This window comes from Camelina sativa, chromosome 7 (assembly GCF_000633955.1).
Source record: "Camelina sativa cultivar DH55 chromosome 7, Cs, whole genome shotgun sequence".
NCBI lineage: Eukaryota > Viridiplantae > Streptophyta > Magnoliopsida > Brassicales > Brassicaceae > Camelina > Camelina sativa.
The window spans coordinates 5,314,155-5,325,578 of record NC_025691.1 but is presented as its reverse complement, the minus strand read 5'-3'; positions in this window follow the sequence as shown (position 1 = coordinate 5,325,578).

Genomic DNA, 11,424 nt, shown 5'->3' with positions numbered 1-11,424 from the left:
TACATCTACTGCAAGCTCTTCCCATATTCACTTGCAGGAGAAGCATCTCAATGGCTAAAACAGTTGCCAGCTGGATCTTTGACATCTTGGCAACAAATCAAAGTGGCTTTCCTCAATTTGTTTTATGACGATGCAATGTCAGATGAGCTGAGAGTCAAGTTGTCCTCGTTCAAACAAAGACCTGATGAAGCTTTCAAGGCAGCTTGGGTGAGATTCAAGGCATATCAGAGAGACTGTCTACACCATGACTTTTCAAGAGTGCAACTGCTGAGTATCTTTAATTCAGAGGAATTGACTGGGAATATCAGTTAGCTTTGGATGCTGCAAGCTATGGAAACTTCAAGACAAGATACCCAGATGAAGCTGAGAACTTGATTGAGAACCTAGCCTCCAGTAATAGTACTAAGAGAGCTGATGCTGAAAGAAAGAGACTACATGGAGGATTTGATGCAAATCAGCTTGCTTTAGTCAGTGCAAAGCAAGATTCTGTTCACAATCTCTTGGTTGGCAAGAAATCAGTTCACTTTGCTGCTGAAGTTGAAAATTTTGAACCAGAACTTGAGCAAGGGCATGAAGAAGAGGATGTGAACTATGTCTATGGAAATCAAGGTCAGAGGTTTGGTAATCAGCAAGGTAGCAGGCCTTACGGTGGAAACAGCCAGCGCAGTAACTTTCAGGGTAATTCTTCTGGTTTCACACCCAAGCCTGAGTATCAAAAGCAGCAACAAAGCAGTGGATACACAAGGACTTATGGCAATAACTAATATCAGTCCCCTCCTCCAAAAACAGCTGAAAGTAGTAAGATGGAAACTATGCTTGAGCAGCTTTTGCAAGGTCAGGAGCAGATGACAGTGACTTTCAATGGGAAGCTTGACAATGTCTACACTGAACTTAATGGAAAATTTGAAGCTTTGAACATTCATGTCAAGAAGCTGGAAAGTCATGTTGCACAAACAGCGGGATCCGTCAAAAGGCAAGAGGGATTTCTCCCTGGGAGAACTGAATCAAATCCCAAGAATTCATGCAATGTAATAACTTTGAGAAGTGGTAAACTAGTCCATCCTATACCCCAGAAGATTAATGCCTAGATCAGTAGCTCTCAGCATGGGAATGACAGACTTCAAGCCTACCAAGATCACTCTAATCCTTGCGGATCAGTCAATTCGTATTCCTGATGGTGTTCTTGAGGATGTTCCAATTAAGATTGGAGAATGCTTGATACCAACTGATTTTGTGGTACTCAAGTATGAAGAAGAACCTAAGGATCCTCTTATCCTTGGAAGATCATTCTTAGCCACTGCTGGAGCTATAATTGATGTCAAGAAGGGGCAAATTAGGCTTAATGTTGGTGATCTGCAAATGTGTTTTGATATGGACAAGCTGGTCAAGAGGCCAACCATTGATGGTCAGACATTCTATGTAGACACCTTGTCTAATCTTGCTGAAGAGATATTCCAGGAGTTGCATCCTGAGGATCCACTAGAGAAGGCATTGATTGCTTCTGCTGAAGAGGTTGAGCATCTAGATGACATTGCTGTTGGGTATGTCAAGCTACTTGATGCTAATGAACAAGTGAAGAAACTGGTTGCACAAGAGGAATTAGTTAGTACTTCTTCACAAGCTGAAATTTTTTCTGATTGGAGTCTAGAGAAAGCTCGAAAGTTTGATCTCAAGCGACTTCCTACAGGTTTAAAGTATGCATTTCTAGGTGATAATTCTTCTTATCCTGTTATTGTTATTGCTTCCTTGAACAATGCAGAGCTCACTTTATTGCTAAGCAAGCTGCGCAAGTTTCGTAAAGCTCTTGGCTATTCTCTTGATGATATTGCAGGAATCTCTCCATATATGTGTATGCATAGGATTCATCTTGAGGAGGGAGCTAAGACATCTATTGAGCATCAGAGGAGGCTGAATCCAAATTTGCAAGATGTTGTCAAGAAAGAGATCATGAAGCTGCTGAATGTTGGGATCATCTATCCAATATCTAACAGCAATTGGGTTAGTCCTGTACATGTTGTTCCTAAGAAGGGTGGAGTAACAGTGGTGAAGAATGACAAGAATGAGATGATCCCTACAATGACAATTACTGGTCATCGGATGTGCATAACTACAGGAAACTGAATGCTGCAACCCGAAAAGAACACTTCCCGCTTCCTTTCATTGATCAGATGTTGGAGAGGCTAGCTAATCATCCATACTACTGCTTTTTGGATGGCTATTTCGGGTTCTTTCAAATTCCAATTCATCCTGATGATCAAGAGAAGACCACTTTCACTTGCCCATATGGTACCTTTGCTTACCGGAGAATGCTTTTTGGTCTCTGTAATGCTCCTGCGACATTTCAGAGGTGCATGATGTCTATCTTTACTGATATGATTGAGGACTTTATGGAGGTATTCATGAATGATTTTTCAGTTTATGGGTCTTCATTCAAGAACTGTTTAGACAACTTATGCAAGGTGCTAGCAAGGTGTGGAGAGAAGCATCTGGTGCATAATTGGGAAAAATGTCATTTTATGGTTAGAAATGGCATAGTTCTTGGCCACAGGGTTTCAGAAGCTGGAATAGAGGTTGACCGCGCTAAGATAGAGGTGATGACAGGTCTTCAAATGCCAGAGAATGTGAAGGCAGTGAGCAGTTTTCTTGGGCATGCAGGGTTTTATAGGCAATTCATTAAGGATTTCAGCAAGATAGCTAGACCATTTTCTGCTTTGTTGTGTAATGATGTCAAGTTTGAATTCACTGATGAATGCAGAATAGCCTTTGAAAAGATTAAACAAGAGCTTGTGAGTGCTCCTATTGTTCAGCCACCAGATTGGGATATACCGTTTGAGGTTATGTGTGATGCTAGTGACTTTGCAGTGGGAGCGGTGCTAGGACAGAGAAGAGACAAGAAACTTCATGCAATCTACTATGCAAGCAGAACACTTGATGATGCACAAAGAAATTATGCAACAACAAAGAAAGAGTTGTTGGCAGTTGTGTTTGCTTTTGAAAATTTTTGGTCTTACCTAGTTGGTTCAAAAGTCATTGTTCATACTGATCATGCTGCTTTAAAGTATTTGATGCAGAAGAAGGATGCAAAGCCTAGACTTTTGAGATGGATTCTTCTTCTTCAAGAGTTTGACATTGAAGTGAGGGATAAGAAGGGGATTGAGAATGGTGTTGCTGATCACTTGTCCAGGATTAGAATTGATGATGATGTCCCAATACAAGACTGTTTGCCAGAAGAACACATTTATTTTGTGGATACAGGGTTTCAGAATGATGAGCACAAGTGTCTGCTCTCGGATGCAGATGGTGTCGATCGACACTACACTGGCATCGGTCGACACACATGTTTTCCCGAGACAGATTGGTCGTATGATGGAGATTTAGCTGCTGTGGCTAGCTCCAATCAACCCTGGTACGCTAATATTGCCAATTATCTTGCTGCAGAGGTAGAACCAGAGAAGTTCACTGGCTATAACAAGAAGAGGTTCATGAGAGAGCTTAGAAGATACTATTGGGATGAACCTTACTTGTATAAGCATTGCAGTGATGGAGTTTACAGAAGATGTTTGGCAGAGACTGAGGTACCTGACGTTTTGTTTCATTGTCATGGATCTAACTATACAGGACATTTTGCTACATTCAAGACAGTGTCCAAGGTTCTCCAAGCAGGTTTTTGGTGGCCAACGATGTTCAAAGACGCTCATGATTTTGTCTCACGATGCGACGCTTGTCAGCGGAAAGGTCAAATCAGTAAACGGAATGAGATGCCACAAAACTTCATTCTTGAAGTTGAAGTGTTTGATTGTTGAGGTATTGACTTCATGGGACCGTTCCCATCTTCTTATAAGAACAACTACATACTGGTTGATGTTGATTATGTCTCAAAGTGGGTTGAAGCGATTGTCTGTCCAAAGAATGATTCTGCTGTGGTTCTTAAGCTGTTTAAANTGTCCAGGATTAGAATTGATGATGATGTCCCAATACAAGACTGTTTGCCAGAAGAACACATTTATTTTGTGGATACAGGGTTTCAGAATGATGAGCACAAGTGTCTGCTCTCGGATGCAGATGGTGTCGATCGACACTACACTGGCATCGGTCGACACACATGTTTTCCCGAGACAGATTGGTCGTATGATGGAGATTTAGCTGCTGTGGCTAGCTCCAATCAACCCTGGTACGCTAATATTGCCAATTATCTTGCTGCAGAGGTAGAACCAGAGAAGTTCACTGGCTATAACAAGAAGAGGTTCATGAGAGAGCTTAGAAGATACTATTGGGATGAACCTTACTTGTATAAGCATTGCAGTGATGGAGTTTACAGAAGATGTTTGGCAGAGACTGAGGTACCTGACGTTTTGTTTCATTGTCATGGATCTAACTATACAGGACATTTTGCTACATTCAAGACAGTGTCCAAGGTTCTCCAAGCAGGTTTTTGGTGGCCAACGATGTTCAAAGACGCTCATGATTTTGTCTCACGATGCGACGCTTGTCAGCGGAAAGGTCAAATCAGTAAACGGAATGAGATGCCACAAAACTTCATTCTTGAAGTTGAAGTGTTTGATTGTTGAGGTATTGACTTCATGGGACCGTTCCCATCTTCTTATAAGAACAACTACATACTGGTTGATGTTGATTATGTCTCAAAGTGGGTTGAAGCGATTGTCTGTCCAAAGAATGATTCTGCTGTGGTTCTTAAGCTGTTTAAAACCATCATCTTTCCAAGGTTTGGAGTGCCTCGAATTGTTATCAGTGATGGAGGTAAGCACTTTATCAATAAAGTGTTTGATAACCTGCTGAAAAAGTATGGGGTTCAGCATAGAGTGGCTACTCCATATCACCCTCAGACTAGTGGTCAAGTAGAGGTTTCCAACAGGCAGATTAAGGAGATTCTTGAGAAAATAGTTGGTGTTACAAGGAAGGATTGGGCTATGAAGCTTGATGATGCACTTTGGGCATATAGAACTGCTTATAAAACACCACTTGGCACCACACCTTTTCATCTACTTTATGGGAAAGCATGTCATCTTCCAGTGGAGTTAGAGCACTAGGCAGCCTGGGCAGTTAAGTTGATGAATTTTGATGCCAAGACAGCTTCAGAGAGAAGGTTAGTGCAGTTGAATGAGTTGGATGAGCTGTGATTTCATGCATTTGAGAATTCCAAGATGTACAAGGCTTATCATGATAAGAAGATCATCTCCAGATTTCATGCATTTGAGAACCAAGGCTTATCATGATAAGAAGATCATCTCCAGACATTTTGAGCCCAATGACCAGGTACTCCTTTACAATTCTCGTTTGAACCTGTTTCCAGGTAAACTCCATTCCCGTTGGTCTGGTCCTTTCACTGTCCAAAAAGTTAGACCATATGGAGCCATTGTGTTGCTAAATTCCAAGGGAGAGAAGTTCACTGTTAATGGTCAAAGGGTGAAACATTATTGGACGAAAGTCGAGATAACAGACGAACACATTGTGCGTTTGGACGAAACACCCTCCGCCTAATCCGTTGTCAAGTCAAGCTAATGACTTAAAATAACCGCTGAATGGGAGCCAACCCACTGGTAGGAACTATTTATTTTTCAATTTTCTTTTAGGATTACTAACATATTGATTTTTGGTTTTGAGTTTTATTTGTTTCAGAAAAACTAAAAAAAAAAGATGAAAAAGTTTCGGATATCACTGCTCAAGAAGAAGGATCGACCGACACCACCTGGGTGTTGGTCGTCACCGTTATTGGATCGCAGATGGACAGAAGGGTTAATGTGTTTGATAATTGGATTTGCGAAACTGGGCCTGAAATTGTAACTAGGCCGGGTCCGAATGAAGCAGCATCGACCGTTACCACTTAATGGGTGTCGGTCGACACCGTTAAAACCAAAGAACACTAGACTAAAAACACGAGTCATCTTCTTCTTCTTCCATTCGACCTAAACCCGATACCAAGGCTTCAAATCCTCATAACTTTCCCAATTGTCATCCGTTTTGAGTGATTCCAAGCTCTATTCCACTCGATTTTCTCTCCTCTTCCCGGATCCAGTGTCAATTTTGTGTTTTGGAGTGATGGTACTGAGGAAGAAGCAACGAACCGACGACGGTGAAGCTTCATCTTCTCGCCCAACTCGCCATTCCAACCGCTGTCCGCCTCCGTCAGCTTCGGCCGCTGCTGCTCTGCCTTCGCGAGCTCCAGCGAGAGCTTCCTCCACTCTCCCAGACCTTTCACTTCCCTCTCCCATTCAATCTCGTTTCCCATGGCCAAAAGAAGAAGGTGAACCGATTCCAACCCAATTAGTATGGGAGAATCCACTTGCTGAGCTTAAGAAAGCAGAGTTTATCAATAGGCCAATGCTAGTTTGGGAAGAATATGAAACTATGCTTTACAATGCTTGGTTAGATGTAGAGATTGAACCCACTAAGTTTGTTGACCCTGTTCTTTTACATAGGATGGGAATCCAGGATGAGGTTTTGAGATTGCTAGATAGGATGCATATGGGGATTGTTTGCACTAAACAATATGATTGCTATCCTGATTTAGTGAGACAGTTTATGGCTAGTGTGAGGTTTGTATATGACAACGAATAGGCACCGGAACCACGTTTGGGCGAATTGCATTTTTGTATTAGATGAGTACCTTATTCTTTGACTTTGCCTACGTTGTGTGATATCTTTGGCTGGCCACGGTTCTTCATAGGCACTGCTTTGCCTCAGCAATATTCAGATGTTGGTATTTTGTGGTCCTACATAGGCAAAGGGGAGTATGACTCCAAAAGGTCTCTTCAGACCGCTGTCTGTCATCCCGTACTTCGATATGTTCTTCGGGCTATTGGGAACACTTACTTTTGTAAGGCGGAACCATCCAAGATGAGAGCTGCTGAGCTTTATTTATTGGGAATAGGGATAGGCGGTTTGATTCCTGCTTTGACTAAGCCCACTGACCCTCCAACACCGAACCTCGGCGCAGTTTTTGCTCATCACTTGGTTTCACTTCAGACCAAGCCTTTCCTAGGTAAAGGCACTAAGACTGAGAATGTAGGGAGCCTCATTACAGCTATTCTTCAGTGGAAGAACATCCCGACTGATGGTTACAGTGTTATGACCGAGAGGGTTTTCATGGATGAGCAGTATTTGAGGAGGACAACCTGGCTAAAGCCGGGTTTGTTGTGGAGGTTTACTGATGACACTGGAGAGCACCTGATTCGCCTACCCCGACCTGACCTTACCACCATTGGTGACGATCCGGATCAGCTGCGTTTTCTTCCACCTGCTGCTGATTGTGTTGCCGCTCCTCCTACCTGTCGTCACTGGTCTGCTACTGCTGCTAGTCGCCGATGAGGCGCTGTTGTTCCTGCTGTGGACTTAGATGGTCCCAACCTTGCTGGGGGTTTTGAGTTTGGATCATCTTCTGGCACTACCGCACCATTTGAGTTTCCAGAGCCACCAGAGGATCCTGCAACTATGTCTTAGGGAGCTCATCAGGCTTATGTCTTCTACTTTGCGTTCCATCTGGAACGGTATGGCCTGATTGTCTCGTTGTGGTTGCATCCGTCCTACCAGGAGCATATCACCATCTCCTGTCGGTCCTGATTCAAATGATGAGTAGACATTGATCATGGTTTCTTATCCCTTTTTCATTTTTATCTCTTAGGATTGAGTCAGTTTTCTTCTTGCTTTGAGTCAGTTTTTATATGGATTTGTATGAAATTTGATGAACTAATCTACTTATGATGTTGCTTTTAACTTTTGTTTGAGTGTTTCTTAACAGCATTAACATCCAAGGATTGATCAAACAACTCAACAACACATCTAACTGCAACAATTTTCTAAGGAGTTACGGCCAAAACACTGTTCGTGATGAGTGTCGACCGACACTGAAATGGTGTCGGTAGACAGCCAATGGTAACCCGAGAACTGTTCAAATTTTTCATACATTTTTCCACAATTTTTTGTTTCTTTTTGCTTTCCTCTTACTTGAAAACACTGGGGACAGTGTCGTTTAAGTCTGGGGGAGGTTAGTAGTAACTACTAACATAGTTTTTGTGTTTAGTGTGTCAAAACCATATTTTTGAGTCAAATTTTTCAAATTTCTCTTTTTGGAATTAGGATATCTAACTAATGGTTTCTGTTCTTTGGCTAACACTCTTATGAATCTTGATTATGCTTGATCTCAAAACTGAAATTTAGAAAAAGACTATGAGCTGTATCAACAATCATGAAAGCCCTTATCCAAAGGATATCTGGTTAAACTAACGTTGTCTCAACTTTTATCAGGATTTTAACCAGACTTAATCTCTTACTTTGGAGTTTGAAATCAGTGGACTAGACTTGTTCTTCGGGTCATACAAAACAGTGCAATTTTTCAAAGTATGTCTCCCCTCTCTCTTCCCTTCAGTACTTAAAAAAAAATCAGAAAATAAAAGAAGAGAGGAGAATAAAAGATGAGATGATTTTGATCAGTTTAGAGGGAAAGGTAAATTACCTGTGACCCCATTATTCTACTCTTGAGTCAAATGATCACACAAATCTTGGAAGCTAGGGGTAGGTAAATTACCGATGACTCCGGTATTCGCTTACACCTTTGATTTAAAAAAAAAGAGAAAATGTTAAAAAAAATCAATCCCTTGGAAGTGAGAAAAGGGAGAGGAAAGGAGATGTATGAAGAATGTCTTGGCCTGAAGAGAGTCCTATGCCACTAATTGTTACACCAAGGTAAAAACTCACCTATACTTGCTTTAATTTATGTAATGAGATGACAATGGTGAGACTGGAGATTCCAGAAGATTGTGGGATTTGAGTAAGGAATGTTGATGCTTTTCAATTGAAAAAGTATATGAAGTAAGTTCTGAAGATCAAGGCGATGAAGAGTGCGAAAAATAGTTACCTGCAGTTGAGTGAATTCCATGTTTTCAAACCTCTTTCACAGGTCTAAGTTTTTGTTTCGCTTGAGGGCAAGCAAAGGCTAAGTCTAGGGGAGTTGATATATCATGGTTTTTACGGTTTTTAACCATGATATAAGTGTGCTTTTTGAGTCTTTTCAATTGTTTTGTAGGATGTTTTTGAGTGTTTTCAGGTTTTCTAGGATTTTGGCACGGATGGAGCGGAATGAAGCAATTTGGACCATTGTGGAGCATTAATCCGGAGGAAACCAACTTGGAACAATTCAGAGTGTTGGTGTCGATCGACACCACCTTGGTGTCGGTTGACATCCTGTTTTATCCGACGAGAGAACAAGAATTGGAAGTTTTACAATTTTGCCCGAAGTTTTCCACAATTGCAACATAAGCCTCTGGACATGTTTTAAGATGTATATATTTTATTTTTGGGTTTAGAAACCCTTAAGTTATTTTTAGCAGTTTTTGAGAGAGAAATATTGATAGCTTTTGGGAGAGAATGATCTGAATTCTTTGTAGCGAGAAGATTTCTAAACTCCCTCTTTTACTTTTTAATATCTATTGCATGTTATTCAGAATTATGATTTGTTCTTCATTAAACATGTCTGAGTAATTTGCTTGTTAGGTTTAGGATTTTTCACAGGATTTTTGTGACTTATTAGATCTGTTATTTTTAGGGTTCTTAATCTTTTATGATCTTCATCCTTGGTTGTTCTTCACAATAATTCTTGATTGATCACCTAGAATTATTATCATAGAAAAATAAATTGATATGAGAATATAATTGTTTTCCTGATTAAAACTTTTGGTGAGCAAAATAACTTTATACAAAGATATTTGATTTAGTAATTTTGTGAACTTATCTAAACCTGAATTTAAAGCTGATTTTTAACCTAGAATTTTACAAAGATATTTGGATTTTCTGGTTTTAAATTTAGATAATATTTGCAGTGAGAACTGATTTATTTTACAAAAGTGTTTAGAGTTCTAGATCTGATTTTAATTACTTGAACCTTAATTAATTTACTGATTTAATATTTCATAATTTCCTCAGAAATTCTCTAGGCTTAACCTTTTGATTTTCTGATTTCACAACACTTTTATTTGAATATTTGCATTGCTTTTTCAATAATTAAATTAACTTGCTTAGCGTAATAACAAAACTCTATAATCCATTGTGTTTGATCTTGAGTCTCTGAGGAATTCGACCCCTAAGTACTATAGTGATCTCTTGTTTGAGAGAGTAGCTCCAAGGATTAATTTGAGCTTATCAAATTTTGGCGCCGTTGCTGGCGAGCAGCTGCTTCCACCGACCCCGGAATGCAAGGGGGAGAAGGGTGTATCGATTTCTTTGGTTTTCGCGCCTTTTTGGTTTTATGTATGGCCTTTTCAAATATGTCAATCAAATGTATTTTGTTAAAATATCACAAAATTGAACTAAAATTTTAATATTATAAAATCAATACAATAAAAGAAGGTTGTGTTGCTTTCCTTGTGTGACACATCAGCCTCAACATTGAAGCTGGTGTTAACAAGTAAGTTAAAATCAATAGCTAGTAAAAACATTTCAATTAATACAACTAAGAGTTCTAAACCAATAAAAAAAACTATGTGCTACTAGGCATGTCAATTACGCCCAAAGCTCGCAGACTGGCCCGGCCTGATCCGGCTTTGAAAAACACCAGGCTCAGACTTAAATATATGTTCAGAAAAATCAGCCCTTTTGGACTCAACCCGTTCGGACTTTAGAGTTTTTAGGCCTTAGCCCGATTGGGTTCGGACCGGCCCCAAAAACCTTTATACAAATCTAATTATACATTTTGTTAACATTTTTGTTTGATTACACTATTTTATTAATAATTTATTATAATTAAAGTTTAAAACTCTAATCTTAATTTCATATTTACTTAATAACCTTACTTAATATTTGAAAAATCTTTATCTGTAATATTTTATATAAATTATATATATTTTTTATTTGGTTAAAGTATAAAAATCTATTTGGTTTAATTTTTTTTTATTTTAGATTAAGTTGGTTTTTCGTGAATATAGATGAGTTATTTAAATTTTGATTGATTTGTTTTATATTGCGCCTTTAAACATTGCTTTTTAAGACATGTTATAAACTAACTTATAAGTTTGAATTTTTGATCCGTAAGATAAACCCGCAAAAGCCTGAAAAAGCCCGAAAGTCATGTAGCCCTGTTACAGCCGGACCGGGCTTTGAAATATAGATTTGGAAATATTTTGGGGCGGGCCGAGAAGGGCTCAAATATATGCGGGTTTTGCAGAGCTATAGAAATGGTGAACTTAAGTCTAGGTGGGTGTTGATTTTCTGTCAGGTTCTTGAGATACAACCATTGACGCGGAAGGCTTGGACGCTTGGTGTCCCGGAGGTTCTCGTTGCTTGAGTTGTTATCAGATATAGGAAGACCACCATGGAGGATTCTTCTGTTATGTTTTTCCTCATGTGAATCAGTTGTGTTCTCAGACTGTTGAATAGGTGGAGAAGAAGGAATGACCTGAGGTTGTGGTGACATCA